Below are 16395 nucleotides of genomic sequence, written 5' to 3'. Positions count from 1 at the left end.
TTTACGTTTGATATTATGTTCTGTGCTTTCAGAACTGACTCTGAAAGTGAAGGTTTGTTTTGCTGTGTTATCATCTGGTTCACCTCCCCCCATGTCTGCTGGAAAGCTAGAAAAGGCTAGGGCTGGCTGGCTGGCTTTGCTTTTGCTTGCTTGCTTGGCTTGCTTGCTTTGCTTGCTTGCTTGCTTGCTTGCTTTGCCTGCTTTCTTGCTTTCTTGCTTTGCTTCCTAGTTAGGTTAAGCAGTCCAATTCTTTCCCTGGACTGTTGTTTTTTTTTTTTCCCCCTTTCCTCTTTCTGAATACCATTCAACCTGCTCTGGACTGGGATCTGGGAAACACCAAGGAACACCAGGAGCCTGCATTTGGTGATCTGCAGCAGCCATCTCCAGCGTCCAGACCCGGGCGACCACTCCCAGGAAAGACCTTCTGGATTTGTTCAGCTCTTCAGAGGGGTGAAAGAGTCTTGTTGTCATCTTGTGTTAATTGTTTTGGTGTTGGGGAGTGCTCTGTTGTTGAATAAACAGGTTCTTTTCCACTTCCCTCTCAGAGGAAATTTTTCCCTGAACCAGGTGGGTGGGGAGGGGCCGTGGGGGTTTCCTGGGGGCTCCTTTCAGGGGGTTTTCCCCAAATTTGCCCTAAACTAGGACAAATATTTTGGCGCCCAACGTGGGGCTCGAGAGAGTGGAAAAAAACCCTGTTGTAATCATATTTTTGTTCCAATTATTTTGTCTGGGTATGGAGCAGTTACTGGTTATGTTGTTTGAATTAATATTGTCTCTTGGGGTGAAGGCCTGCATGTGTCTCTGGTCCCTGGGGGTTTTTCAGATCTTAATCCCCCTGTGGTCCCTAGGTTTATTTTTTTATCCAGGAATAGCTCCGGTATTGTCCCTAATACGTAGGTTTTGCAGTAGAAGGGCACTGACCAGAATATCCATCGTGCTGTGCTTGGGTGTAATAGCTTCCAGAGGGTTTATAAAGGTGCTGAGGTCTGTTCCTGGAATGTATGGTTCATGGTTATGGTTGTACAGCCAGTTTGTTAGAGGGGAAGTAGGGGATGAGGCTTTTCAGCCTTTGCTTTCCTTCTTCTCCTCTGAATTTGTTACCTCCCTATTAGAGAATGTTCAGTTTCCCCTGACTGTTAAGGAGACCATCTTCCTGGTGTTTAATCTAGTAACCTTTCTCTATACAGTCTGCAGTCTCTCTAGAATGAGGGCTGAGATTTCTAGAGGGGCTGATGAGACCTCTGACCCAGGAGTAGACCCAGGTGTGAGAAATCCTGAGTGGTGTGGGAAATGGGAGGAGATGGGCCAAATTTTAAAGGAATTTTCTGACCCTATAGCCTGGGACTTTCCTAGTGAACAAATTCAGAATCCGGCTGAGGTGGCGAAGTACTTGAAAGAGAAGTGCCATGATAACTCTAAGGAGAAAAAGATCATTGCAGTGAGCTGGGCCCTGGCATATGCTTATCGCACCCTGCTAGATACTGTAGGGCAGCAGACAGAGGAAGGGGGGCAGGGAGATAAATCAGCAGCTATACCAGTCACTCAGGCTGCAGCCAACACCCCCAGCTCAAAACCAGCAGCTAAACCAGACTCAGCAGCCAAGCCTCAACCAATGGCTGTTGCTACTAGCACAAGAAGTGGGAAGCGCACAGAAAAGACCAATCGACCAGTGGATGATGACGATGATGATGATAATGCAGGAGAGGGACCCTCAATGCCTGCTGACATAAAATCAGAAGTCAAAGCAACTGGTACAAGATCAGAGGTCAATACTGAGTCCTTTTCCCTAAAGGACCTTCGTGGCCTGAGGAAGGATTATACCCGACGACCTGATGAGTCTATAATTAGTTGGTTGGTCCGTCTTTGGGATGCTGCAGGCGAGGCTACAATTCTGGATGGTACTGAGGCAAGACATTTGGGATCCCTGTCACATGATCCTGTCATTGATCAAGGAATGATGAGGGGGGCTAACCCTCACAGCCTCTGGGCACGGGTTCTGGAAAGTGTAGCACAAAGATACCTGTGTGCAGATGATCTTTATATGCAGCAAACCCAGTGGAAGACTATAGAACAAGGGATCCAACGTCTGAGAGAAATGGCAGTGGCAGAGATTATCTTCTCAGATGAAATAACAACTAGGAATCCAGACTTGGTACCATGTACATCTGTGATGTGGCGAAAACTTGTACGGCTTGGGCCACATGACTATGCTTCTGCCTTAGCAATAATGAAGCAAGATGAGAGGGATGAGACCGTGCTCGAAATGGCAAGGAAACTCCGAGCATATGCAGATGCTGTACATGGCCCAACCCATGCCAGAATTGCAGCAGTGGAAACACGTCTGCAGAAATTAGAAGATAAGATAGAGGAGAATCATAAGAGACTCAGGGAGGAGATAAAGGAGGACCTTCTCCAAATCTCAGCAGTACAGATCAGAGGTTCTGGTATCCAACGTAGACGTTCCTCAGATGGTGAGAGAAGGTACACCCCACGAACTGAGCTGTGGTTCTTCCTGCGCGATTGCGGAGAAAACATGAGGAAATGGGACGGAAAACCTACTGGTGCTCTGGCACAACGGGTGCGTGAATTGAAGGAAGGTAAGACTCAGAGAGGAAGTGCCACCAAAAGGAGAGCAGCTCCAGTTGCCCGTAGCCAAACTGCCAGGCATGATGATGATGATGACATGTCTGATCCCCTTGAAGGAACCTCTAAGACATACGCCCAAGGCAAGAAGGATAACCAGGCTTAGAGGGGCCCTGCCTCTAGCCAGGTAGAGGCGAGGGAAAACCGTGTTTTCTGGACTGTGTGGATTTGCTGGCCTGGCACATCGGAACCACAAAGATATAAGGCTTTGGTTGATACTGGTGCACAATGCACGTTAATTCCATCAAGACACGTAGGGGCAGAATCTGTCTCTATCGCTGGTGTGACAGGTGGATCACAGGACTTTACCGTGGTGGAAGCTGATGTAAGTCTGACAGGAAATGAGTGGAAGAAACACCCTATTGTGACTGGCCCAGAGGCCCCATGTATTTTGGGCATAGATTACCTTCGAAGGGGATATTTTAAAGACCCAAAGGGACTCAGGTGGGCATTTGGGATAGCAGCTGTAGCGACAGAGGGCATCCAGCAACTGAACACCTTGCCTGGACTGTCTGAGAATCCAACTACAGTAGGACTGTTGAAGGGAGAAGAACAAAAGGTACCAGTTGCCACTTCAACAGTGCATCGTCGACAGTACAGAACAACTCGAGATGCTGTGGTTCCCATCCATAAGATGATCCGAGAGCTGGAGAGCCAAGGGGTGGTCAGCAAAACCCACTCACCCTTCAACAGCCCCATTTGGCCTGTGCGTAAATCTGAAGGAGAATGGAGATTGACTGTGGACTACCGTGCATTGAATGAAGTGACTCCACCACTGAGCGCTGCTGTGCCAGATATGCTGGAACTCCAGTACGAGCTGGAGTCCAAGGCAGCAAAGTGGTACGCCACTATTGATATTGCCAATGCATTTTTCTCCATTCCTCTGGCAGCAGAATGCAGGCCTCAGTTTGCCTTTACATGGAGGGGAGTGCAGTATACCTGGAACCGACTGCCCCAGGGGTGGAAGCACAGTCCTACCATCTGCCATGGACTGATCCAGACTGCACTAGAAAAGGGTGAGGCTCCAGAACATCTACAATATATTGATGATATCATTGTGTGGGGGAACACAGCAGCAGAAGTGTTTGAGAAAGGAGAGAAAATCATCCGAATCCTCCTGGAAGCTGGTTTCGCCATCAAGAAGAGTAAAGTGAAGGGACCTGCTCGAGAGATCCAGTTCTTGGGAGTGAAGTGGCAAGATGGACGGCGTCAGATTCCTACAGATGTCATCAACAAGATCACAGCCATGTCTCCACCAACCAACAAGAAAGAGACACAAGCTTTCTTAGGCGCCATTGGTTTTTGGAGAATGCACATTCCTGAGTACAGTCAGATCGTGAGTCCCCTCTACCTGGTCACCCGTAAGAAGAATGATTTCTGTTGGGGCCCTGAGCAGCAGCAAGCTTTCACCCAGATAAAGCAGGAAATTGCTCATGCAGTAGCTCTTGGCCCAGTCAGGACAGGACCAGATGTGAAGAACGTACTCTACTCTGCAGCCGGGAACCATGGTCTGTCCTGGAGCCTTTGGCAGAAGGTGCCTGATGAGACTCGGGGCCGACCACTGGGATTTTGGAGTCGGAGCTACAGAGGGTCTGAAGCCAACTACACCCCAACAGAGAAGGAAATCTTGGCCGCCTACGAGGGAGTCCAGGCCGCCTCAGAGGTGATTGGCACAGAAGCACAACTCCTCCTGGCACCCCGACTACCGGTGCTGGGGTGGATGTTCAGAGGAAAGGTTCCCTCCACCCACCATGCCACCAGTGCTACATGGAGCAAGTGGATTGCTCTCATCACGCAGCGTGCCCATATTGGTAAGCTGAATCGCCCTGGGATTTTGGAAGTAATTACAAATTGGCCCGAAGGTGAAAGTTTTGGTGTCGCAGATGAAGAAGAAGAACCAGTGACACGGGCTGAAGAAGCTCCACCATATAACCAACTGCCAGCAGAGGAAACACGCTATGCTCTCTTCACTGATGGTTCCTGTCGCATCGTAGGGATGAATCGGAAGTGGAAAGCAGCTGTATGGAGTCCCACACGACGGGTTGCAGAGGCCACTGAAGGAGAAGGTGGATCAAGCCAGTTTGCTGAACTCAAAGCCGTTCAACTGGCCCTAGACATTGCAGAAAGGGAGAAGTGGCCAAAGCTCTACCTCTACACTGATTCATGGATGGTAGCCAATGCTCTGTGGGGGTGGCTAGAGAGGTGGAAAGAAGCTAACTGGCAGCGTAGAGGAAAACCAATTTGGGCTGCTGAAGAGTGGAAAGATATCGCTACCCGGGTAGAGAAGCTACCTGTGAAGGTTCGCCATGTAGATGCCCATGTCCCCAGAAGTAGAGCTAATGAAGAGCAGCAAAACAATCAGCACGTAGATCAGGCTGCAAAGATAGGGGTGTCAAAGATAGACCTCGATTGGGAACACAAGGGGGAGTTGTTCCTAGCACGATGGGCCCATGATGCCTCAGGCCATCAGGGTAGAGATGCCACTTATAAGTGGGCACGAGACCGAGGGGTGGATTTAACCATGGACAGTATTTCTCAGGTTATCCATGACTGTGAGACATGCGCTACCATCAAACAGGCCAAGCGGGTGAAGCCCCTGTGGTATGGTGGGCGGTGGTCCAAGTACAAGTATGGGGAGGCCTGGCAGATTGACTACATCACACTGCCCCAGACACGCCAAGGCAAGCGCTACGTGCTCACAATGGTAGAAGCCACCACTGGATGGTTGGAAACCTACCCTGTGTCTCATGCTACAGCCCGTAACACCATCCTGGGCCTTGAAAAGCAGGTCCTTTGGAGGCATGGTACCCCTGAGAGGATTGAGTCAGACAATGGGACTCATTTCAAGAACAGCCTTATCAACACCTGGGCTAGGGAACATGGCATTGAGTGGGTGTACCACATCCCCTACCATGCACCAGCTGCAGGCAAAGTGGAGAGGTACAATGGACTGTTAAAAACCACCTTAAAAGCATTGGGTGGGGGATCTTTCAAAAATTGGGAGCAACATTTAGCAAAGGCCACCTGGTTAGTTAACAGCCGAGGTTCCACCAATCGAGCAGGTCCTGCCCAGTCTGAGCCCCTGAATATAGTAGACGGAGATAAAGTCCCAGTGGCACATGTCAGAGGTTTGTTAGGGAAATCAGTGTGGATCAATCCTGCCTCGAGTACAGACAAACCCATTCGTGGGATTGTTTTTGCTCAGGGACCAGGTTGTACATGGTGGATAATGCAGAGAGATGGAACAACACGATGTGTACCTCAGGGAGATCTGATTGTGGGGTGAAACTATTGTGCAAATATCACTGTTTGCTGGATGTTACTGTCAATGTCTGTGCATAAAAACACACAGACATGAGAAAGAAGGTATGAGTAAGTGAAAGATACAAGTTTTAACTTGATGGAGTTTTTACATGATGTTGAAGATATGGAGATAAGGGGTGGAATGTCCTAGGGTGACTGTTATGGTGTTTGTATCTCCAATCGTGTGTTCTGTTTACGTTTGATATTATGTTCTGTGCTTTCAGAACTGACTCTGAAAGTGAAGGTTTGTTTTGCTGTGTTATCATCTGGTTCACCTCCCCCCATGTCTGCTGGAAAGCTAGAAAAGGCTAGGGCTGGCTGGCTGGCTTTGCTTTTGCTTGCTTGCTTGGCTTGCTTGCTTTGCTTGCTTGCTTGCTTGCTTGCTTTGCCTGCTTTCTTGCTTTCTTGCTTTGCTTCCTAGTTAGGTTAAGCAGTCCAATTCTTTCCCTGGACTGTTGTTTTTTTTTTTTCCCCCTTTCCTCTTTCTGAATACCATTCAACCTGCTCTGGACTGGGATCTGGGAAACACCAAGGAACACCAGGAGCCTGCATTTGGTGATCTGCAGCAGCCATCTCCAGCGTCCAGACCCGGGCGACCACTCCCAGGAAAGACCTTCTGGATTTGTTCAGCTCTTCAGAGGGGTGAAAGAGTCTTGTTGTCATCTTGTGTTAATTGTTTTGGTGTTGGGGAGTGCTCTGTTGTTGAATAAACAGGTTCTTTTCCACTTCCCTCTCAGAGGAAATTTTTCCCTGAACCAGGTGGGTGGGGAGGGGCCGTGGGGGTTTCCTGGGGGCTCCTTTCAGGGGGTTTTCCCCAAATTTGCCCTAAACTAGGACAGGGTGCCAGAGGCAATTACCATAGTCCACGTGAAAGGACACCAAACAAGAATACAGCTCAAGACCAAAAGGAACAACTTAGCAGATAAAGAAGCCAAAAGCACAGCTTTACTAAAAGTAAGTACCCCAGAGATTGGGGAGGAGGATGTCCAGAAATATCCCCCACACCCTTCCCCAAAAGCAATTGAAAGATGCAAATAAAAAAAAAGAGGCCGACTACAAAGAAGTAAGTAGAAATTGCCAGACAGGAGAGAGCTGTTATCTAAAAACTATACCAGAAAAATCCTGGGGAGATTACACCAACAGACACACTGGGGAGCCCAAGCCCTGGCAGAGCAATTCCTGAGATTCTTCAAGTATACGGGGATTTATGAATTAGCAAAACAAGAGGTACAAAGGTGTATGATTTGTCAAAAAGTTAATTGGGCAAAAACCCAGTATGTGGTATTGGGAAGTCGCCCAGTAGCATACCGGCTTTTTGAAAGAATTCAGGTAGATTTCACTGATCTGCCTAAAGTGGAGAGATATAAATTCCTATTGGTAATAGTAGACAAACTAACTCACTGTGTAGAAGCCCTTCCAAGCTCTCGGGCTATGGCTCAAACGATATCGAGGTTTCTACTAGAAGAAATCCTACCCCGATATAAGTTAGTAAGATACATAGATTCAGACCAAGGGACATTCTTCACCTCTGAAATCATTAGGCAAGTAGCCAACACTCTAGGGATCCAGTGGGAGTACCACATCCCATAACATTCTCAGAGCTCCAGACAAGTTGAAAGAATGAATCAAACATTAAAAGCCCAATTAGCAAAATTAATTTTGGAAACAAAAATGTCCTGGGTAAAATGCCTCCCTTTGAAGCTTCCCAGATGCCACATTTCCTGCTAAATATCCAGACCATGTCTCATTCTGAGACTGGGCTATTCTCCCTTTGAAGTGCTGTACGAGGTGCCATACGAGCATAGAATGCCAGTGGGGCACCCCAGGATAGAGGATGGACAGATACAGCTGTTGCTCATAGCCATAAGCAAGAATCTTCAGGAAGTGTGGAAGCAAGGAATAATAACACAAAGTACCCCTTTGGGTTTTTTCATACATAAAGTACAGCCCAATGAAAAAGTACTCTTAAAGACCTAGAAAGAGGCCACCCTGTCACCTCACTGGGAAGTCCCCTTTCTTGTCCTCGTAACTACAGGCATAGCAGTACGAATGGCAGAAAAGAGTTAGACACGCACATCTTGAGTGAAAAAATTGAGCTCTGGGAAGGGACGCCACAGTAGAAAGTCACCTCTCCCCCTAGCAACCTGAAGATAACCTTGCAACAGCCAAGTAAATGACTAATAAGAACCTGATGAAGTGCACTGAACCTAATTGTAAATGTTATCCATTTGTGCATTTAATATGCAAGTATTGTAACAAAGTTTAGATCACGCACTGTAAAAAGAGATATTAGCCAAAAAATTTATGCAGTAAGTACTTAGAAGAGGAACTGTGCCTAACTAACCGTGTCTTAGGGCTCGCCACTAAGCTAAGAATAATTGAAGTAAATTCTGAAATTTAGTTTCACTTGTTCCAAAACAGGCTGAGGGGAAAATTACGACCAAAAGCTCAAATCATTACTGTTGAGTACTGGAAATTAAACAAAGTACTCTGCAGCTCAGATATTGTTAAACTATCCAAATAGGGCATCTTTAAACAGAGGCACGCAGCTCAGTCCTAGCATGATATCACAGAAGACTATTCTTACTGCTGAGAAGATGGCTTAACCCGCTGCTAGTAGCAACCCAGTAGATGCAAACAAAAGCAGAAGAATATTGATAGTAGGAGTAATCCTGATGTACCTGAGTCTAGCAATGTACCTCAAGACTAGTACACACATAAATAACTTGCCCACCACAGAAGTGCGGAGCCCCGGCAATGGGTGCAGACAAAGCATACAGACTGTCCAGAAAAGACAAGGAGAATCAGAAGCTCCAATATTCCCAGCCCCAAGGAACTGCAGCAAGCGTAAAATAAAACATTGTTCCATAAACAGCACTCAGCAGGGGGTACGTGGATTAAAAAAAAGATGAAGTGTTATTTACAAGGAGCAACCCCTAAAAATGGGCAGTCAGAGCACAAAATACATAAGAAGAACGCTGAACAAATATCTGTCTCAGCCTGTGACAAATATAACTGCACAGCATGGATTAGGGGGGAAAATAGAGTCATTATTTGTAGCTTATTTTCAGGCGAACCCACTGTGTTATAATAATAATCTATTGAATATGTGTGTGATAAGAAGAAAGACATACTAAGTCAGAGGAATTTAAAATATGAGACCAAATTATCCCTCAGAAATGAACCAGTTATCCTTAACCTTTTAGAAGATCAAGATGACAGAGTTTGTCTGCAATATGACAGGATATTCTGCTCCTCAAAGAATAAAGAAAGAGTAGACCCAAAGAGTAAAATAAAACAAGTAACACAAGAACTAAAAAGACACGAGGCAGAAATAAGAAAAAATAAGATAGAAAAGAAAAGGTTGAGAACCCTAAGTGAACAATATGAACACCTAGAGAGACAATACACCAATTAGAGTTTACCTGCCTCAGACCAAAACCTGTTTGTAGATCTGATGCAAAAAATTGCAACAAAATTAAGACTATCCAATTGCTAAATTTGCAGAGGGCTCAAATCCACTGAAAACCAGCATTAGAAAAGGAAAAGTTTAGCCCCAGAGCAACTCCTAAAATAACTCAGAAACCTGAGGGATAAGTTTTAGACAAGAGAGTAATTAGAATGTTCTACCTTAGCAAGGAGGGAAAAGAGTATACTAAAATAGTAAGGTACACTCCATGTATATCCACTTTGATGGTAAACTCCTCCAACAAAAACAAGATCTGGCAGCCAGAAAGCTCTTCAGGGTACTAGAGCTGGGAAAAAGGGGCCAAGTGCAAATAAATAATAAAATTGGACTCTACTAGAACAAAAGCCCTAGAGCTAATCCTTACCAATCCTTAAGTAAATTAAGAAGACTCTAGAATGAGCCCAAAACCACAAAGGTTAAATAAAAAGCCCCCAATAGTTGATATTAAATTTGCAGGAAGAAAGCATACAGTGAACAACCTCAGTGGTAGAAAGGGTCGTGCACAATAAGATTGATAAGGCCTGTTTTCTTTACCCTGCCCCACTCAGAATGCAACTCACTAGGGGATCCATTATATAAAACCTTAAGTAAAAAGAAAAAGGATTTGAAAAATAAATTCCCGATCTTTGATAAAGATCAGGCCTAGAGAGAGGAAGAGTGGCCTGCAGAAAGAATAATAGAATATTAGTCCCACGACATAGGCCCAAGATGGGAGTTGGAGGTATAAGACCCCAATTTATCTATTAAACTGACTAATGAAGCTCCAAGCAGTAGTAGAAATTGTCTCAAAGCACACCTCAGATGCCCTCGAGTTACTATCTAAACAACACTCCCAAATAAGAGCCTTTGTATATCAAAACAAGATGGCCCTAGACTGTTTACTAGCCAAAGAAGAGAGAGTTTGTGAGAATTTAATAAAACAAAGTGTTGTCTAGAGATCGATAATTATAGAAAAACCTAGTGAACGAAATTAAACAAGTAGCACATGTCCCAGTACAAAAATAGAACTCTATACTCCAAGCATCCTAGTGAGTCCATTTGTTTAATAGAGCTTAGTAAAAAAAGATATATATTATTTATATTGTGTTCACTAGCTAGAATCCTATTCCTGCCCTGCCTGATACCCTGCTTTATTAAGTTAATATACTCAGTAGTGCAGGGTATGCAGGTAGCTGCCATGCCCACAGACCCAGAATGTACTACAGGGAAATTAAATCAAGTATCTTAAATCACAAAATTAGAAGAAGAAAATCCACACAGTAGAACAACAGATCCTTTAGCCAGATTCAAAGAGCAAATAAAGGGAGAAGGGGACTTTTACAAGCTTTACCAAGAAATTCCAAATGAAGAGTAGAGTAATGAGACCAAAGAGAACTAAGAGTTTTTAAGGACTAAACTAGTTAAATTATAAGACAGTTTCACAAGATCAAAAGAAAATCCACTAAATACAAAGCTTTTTAGAAAAGCACGAATTAATGTATTAATATAAAAGGGGAAGGATTGTTATATGTAATATGAGTAATTTGTGCCTATAAAGTAAAATATAGATGTAATGTTTAGTATTACTAAGAAATATTTGTATAAAACATGTGAGTCTGAGCCAAGAGATTACCTCACATATGTTGAGACCACCCCTGACAAAAAGGAGGAAAACTTAATTTACAAACAAATACCGATAGCTTACCCAGAGATAAATTGTTTCTCAAAGTGATCCTAGTAACTCCCAAGCAATGATCCTCTCAATAACTACCCAAGATTGAGATTGCTAGAGTCACCAGAGAAATACATCTCAATGCCAAGTTCCAGTAACTCAGTCAGGGGTGTACATCACTCTCCAGACACCATTTTGTTCTCCCCAACACAGAGAAAAGAAATTCTATAAATATGTAAGACTCTAAATAGGAAAAAAAGCCTGATCACTGAAACTCTGCCTCAAGCAAAATAAACTGTATAAAAACCGCTTAAGAGAGACAGTCTTGTGTGAAACATAAAGGACCCTATGCTGTAGCAGTCAGACCTGTGTCTCATCCAGTGCTGATCCCGGGCTCAGCACTGTCCTTTTTATTGTAGCTAGCTCAGACTGAATTTGATCACTAAATAAAACCTGGTTTTATTACTTTTAATTTAGCTAGATCAATTTTTACTTATAACAGTTCTTTAACTGAAGTTCTGCCACTTGTCATCATTTTAAAAGTAAAAAGTCATCTTATTAAATCACTAACAAAATTACTAACTTTTAACAAGGGGAGAAGGGTGTATTGCTTGCGCTGTTATTTGTGTCTAAAATTTTTGTGCACTAGATATTATTAAAAGTTTGTTTTTAAAGTATAAATACAAAAAACCTCCCCCAGCCAAGCTGATGGCCCTGATCAAGCCATGAACCTGGCTGGTAAAGAAAAATACATTAGGAAACCTAGATGCTCCATTGAGATAAATGAAAAAAGCCTCATGAAACGCGGAGAAAAATCAAAACCCCATAATTCCAATAAAGATTTGTAGGGAACGGTATGTTTATTCACAGCGCTGTGGACGCATGTCGGGACACATTGCCCTTCAATGGACATGCGCACCCCTGAGAACTCCTGATCCTTTTTTATTACCCTAATTTCCATATGCATAGAATTTCACAATAGGTTCATGCATATTCATTATGCTGATTTTGCGTTACACTTAGCGCTAGTTACACTTGGACTCAGTTTTTGTCAGAAAGTACAGAAAGAACACCTGGGTCATTCTGCCCTGTCTGTTACAAGGACTGAGGAGTCTTTCTTATCTCTTCCTTAGCTGGGACAACTTTGCTAGTGCTGTAGTTATTAGACTAAACAACATATTTCACATATGCTAGCAAGCTCAAAGTGGTACATTTCACCTAAATCCAAACAGATTTTTACTTTGTTAAATTTTCACTCTCACTCATCCGGAAGAATGTTTTTTTTCAAGTCCTCATAGTGAAAAAGAGATCCACGCAGTGCTCAAAAACTATGTTTGTCCTTATTTTTCTTATTATACAAAGAAGAAGGGGGTAAAAGGGGTTGGGCTGAGGGTACACCCCCCTCTTTGAGTCTTAAGTAAATAATATAACGTTCTAATAACCCTATGATATTCAGCTGCCTAAAATACCCTTCAGTGGACAGTGGAAAGCATAGACAAACATCCTGAAGTCTACCTACTTCATGGACAGTTTATATAAGAACTTGATTTATTTACAAACTATTTCTCATGCTTACAAACTTTTTCTTGCTTACAAATTTGTTTTTTCTGTTTACAGATTGTTTTCTGGGTGTTGGGTTTTTCTTCAAGGCATAAATGGGTTACAGGTTGTTTTTAATAGTTAGACTTTTCTATAAGGGTTAAATCAGTTAAAGTTTGAAGGTTTTTGGTTTTTAAAGATAAGTTCTAACATATAAGCATTGTGCCTGTGGCCTGAGTTCCCTCATAAAAGATCCTGAACATGAATACTGCAGTTTCCATGGACATTCGGCCCATGCTGTCTTCTGTTTTCCTGTTTGCAAAGGGCCCTTATAGATGGAAGACAGAGAACAAATTACAAATTTTATTAAGCCAGGAAGGGTGAGATGTTACCAAATATCATAGATGAGCTTGCTACCAAGCCCCAGGATTGACTGACCGGGGCTTCTCCCACTCAGATCTCTTATGAAGCTGCAGGCATTTCACTGCCCCGAGGAGAGAAAGGCCAAGGGCAGCCGAGGGCCGGTGGCCTGGCTCAGCATTCCCACTCTTGTGCCGACTGCCCTGCGACTCCTGGCAAAGGTCAGCAGTGTGTGCAGCACTCTGGGCACCGGGGCAGGGAGCCGGGCTGCTCGGCAGGCTGGAGCACAGGGCAGCGTCCTTCAGGCACGGCGCTTGTGCCAGGGGACCATGGGCCAGCGGGAGGCAGGGACAGCTTGTCAGCTCCCGGCTGCAGGAGCCAGTGCCTCACACAGCTCTGGGAGGCAGCGCCTGCACTTCTGTACTGAGCCACAGCAAAGCTGTGACCTGCAGAGTGCTTTGCAGAAATATTCAGGGCCAGCAGGCCGGCCTGCTTTGTGCTCCCTGGCACACAGCAAGAGCTGTGCCATGCCGCAGCTTGGAGCTGCTGGGAGAGAGGGAATCGGGGATGCGCCTGAGGGTTTTGCTTGAGTTGTGAACTGATTTGGAAGAGAGCAGAAATATTTCAGTAGGCAATCTGTGTTTTCTTCCTTAATTTCTCAAAGAAAGTCACAATGTGTTGCACACAGGTAGGGGGTATTGTCAAAGAAAGGCCTTATAAAATCAGGCCTTACTCTCCTAAAAATGAGCAGCTGGCCTGTTATGTCTTCTACGTACAGCTAGCTAAATTCCCATGTGAAAAATCATGACTGCAGTTAGCACAACAAGCTCTTGTGGTAAGAAAACTGCATCTGTAATAATCAGGAAATCTGTCCAATGGGAGTCCACAAAGGAAAATTGTAAACACCTGAGTAAAAGAGAGAGTCTTAGCAAGTCCACACAAAAACACCTTCTAAGCAGTGAATTGTGTGGACAAGAAAAGAACCAGGCAATTGGAATTAAACATGAGGTCTGTGGAAACAGTATAAAAATTAGTTTTGTGAATAAAAAATTGGCTTTCTATGCATGAAAAAACTGAGTCCCAGCTGCTGTATTGACACAGCCATGTGGCTTCACTCAGCAAGAGCACTTGAAGGGCGTATTGATGAAATGCTTGTGTTGATTCCCAGAACAGCAAGGAGAAATGTCAAGTGTATTCAATAGGGCTTAAGCTTGTGAATCCCTTTAGCTTTAACAGGCAGTGCTGAACCCCGTATTGCCCCACTGCAGTGCCTAATGTGTGCAAGTGCTATTTTAGCCTTGAGAATAAAGAGAGTGGTCCTGCTAAGAAGGTAGCTGGAATGCATTCAAAGGGAAGATATGTTTTTAAGAGGCTCTTGACCAGCAAAGGAGAATTTGAGGAATGGAATAGTTCCCAAATGACTGTGTCAGGAACCGGAGTCATGTCCGAGGCCCTGCCATATTTGATCCGTGTTTGAGCAGGTTGACAAGACAATGAAGAAAAGTGTATTGTTTAATGGGTGGGAACAGGACCCTTGAAAGAGAAACAATGTAGGGTCAATCGGTGGGCAGTTAAGGTTTGAAAGGGGAGCAATGCATAATGGAGCCGTTGTTGGCATGGCCTTAGTATCTGGAGCCATCCTGGCCTCATCTCACATGCCAGCCATGTGTGAGCTGATGCTGTAACTGGGAAAATTCCACTCCTGAGCAGGAGGTATAAGGCCTGGCTCTGGGCTGGAGGGGTGAGAAGGATGACGTGTGCACCGTTTTGATCCAGGGCATGTCCTGGAAATGCACTGCCTACCTGCCCCTGTCGCCGAGCACCACACTCCAACTCCTTCTCCTGCTCAGCGGATTTTTGGGAATCCAGGGGTTGGTATTATTTGCTACTGCAACTAATGGAATACATTTGCTTGGCAAGCCCAGTTGTGTCTTAGATTCTTTTGTGCATGAGTCTCCTCCTGAACCTGTGGCAATGACCACCAGGGACCTACAGGATACTTCTACTCTGATGTCAATAAATTCTGAGAAATTATTTAAATATGTCAAATAATTTGGAGGAATGTTTAGCCTGTGAATTTCAGCAAAGTATTGAATATGTCTTAGTTCCATGGATACAAACTAATAAGTGAGATTGCTGGCTGTGCAGGTGTTAGGGGAGTGATTCCCTATGCACCGAGTACTGAAATAAACAAATGCCTCCTTTCCAATCCTGAGCTGGCAGCAGGGAACAGGCCCTGCTCTGTAACTTTCATTTTGGCAACTTCTGTGAACAGGTAAGAAAGGTCAAAATGAAACCTCTCCCAGCTATTTGCCTCTCCTTTATCTTTTTAGGTGCCAGAACTCTGTGTCACAGATGGCCTGAGTGTGTGCTGAACAATGCAGCCCCCACAAAGCTCTTGGTTTCCCACAAGTTGCCATGCCTTGTTCCCAGGTGTGCCCAGCTCTGGCAGGAGAAAGAGCCTGCAGCGCCGTGCCCTGCCCAGCCGGGGCTCTCTGGCACAGAGCAGCAGCAGCGCCAGCACCTCTCAATCCGCTCTTTCCTTATCTTCTCCTGGGACACAGAAGCCTCTGGAAATCAGCACCACCAGTTGTGTTCCCAGCTCGGAGCAGCTTCTGCTGGTGGGCAGGTGCTGCCAGTTTGACTGCTTCCAAAGGGGAATAAAGGCAGAGATGTACATCCTCAGGAGCCCTGGGCGTATCCAATAAACGTGCAGATATGTGGGAGATTTGTTAGGAATTGTTTCAGCTGTTATGCCAACAGTGCCTTCTCTCCTGGCTCTGTGTGCTATAGATGAGTAATGTAACAGTTGGCTCTCACTGTTAAGAGGTAGATATTATGTGGATATAAAAATGTATAGTGATGTTATTGTAATATAGGCTCCCATAGTCCTATTTCCCCTCCCCCTTGCAATAGCCTTGGTAGTCAGGGCTTTTGGGGAGGGCCGGCTTGTGACCAGGAGGTGTGGTGTAACAACACCTGACCTCCAGTCAAGAGGTAAGAAAGAAATCTCCACCAGTGGATGGCAAAACTTTGACAAAACTTTGGCAGGATGAAGGGTATAAAAGGCAGAGCAACCATTTGATAGATGAGCTGCTCTATGTAATGTTCATAGAGACTCCCAGTGCTGCAAGTTTTCCTTATTCAGTCCTTTGTTAAGATTTAATAAACCTTTAAATTTTTAAAAGTGAGGGTTGTTTCTCAGGTGTGCAATGCTCTGGGCCATTTTCTTGGTCTGGTTTCCTTTGCTTGGGTCCCATCTGAGTGCTCAGTTCGGGTACAGGCTGTAGGTGCTTGGTGCACTCCTGGAGTTACTCTTGGATCCCTTGAACAACAGGGTTTGGCCCACGAGGGGAATTTGTGCTGCTTTGTGACAGAGGAGAACTTCCCCAGCTATTTTGCGTTTGCTGTACGGAAGGTTGGTTATTGC

This window comes from Taeniopygia guttata, chromosome Z, assembly GCF_048771995.1.
Source record: "Taeniopygia guttata chromosome Z, bTaeGut7.mat, whole genome shotgun sequence".
Lineage (NCBI taxonomy): Eukaryota > Metazoa > Chordata > Aves > Passeriformes > Estrildidae > Taeniopygia > Taeniopygia guttata.
The sequence above is the reverse complement of the archived record's forward strand: the minus strand, read 5'-3'. Positions refer to the sequence as shown.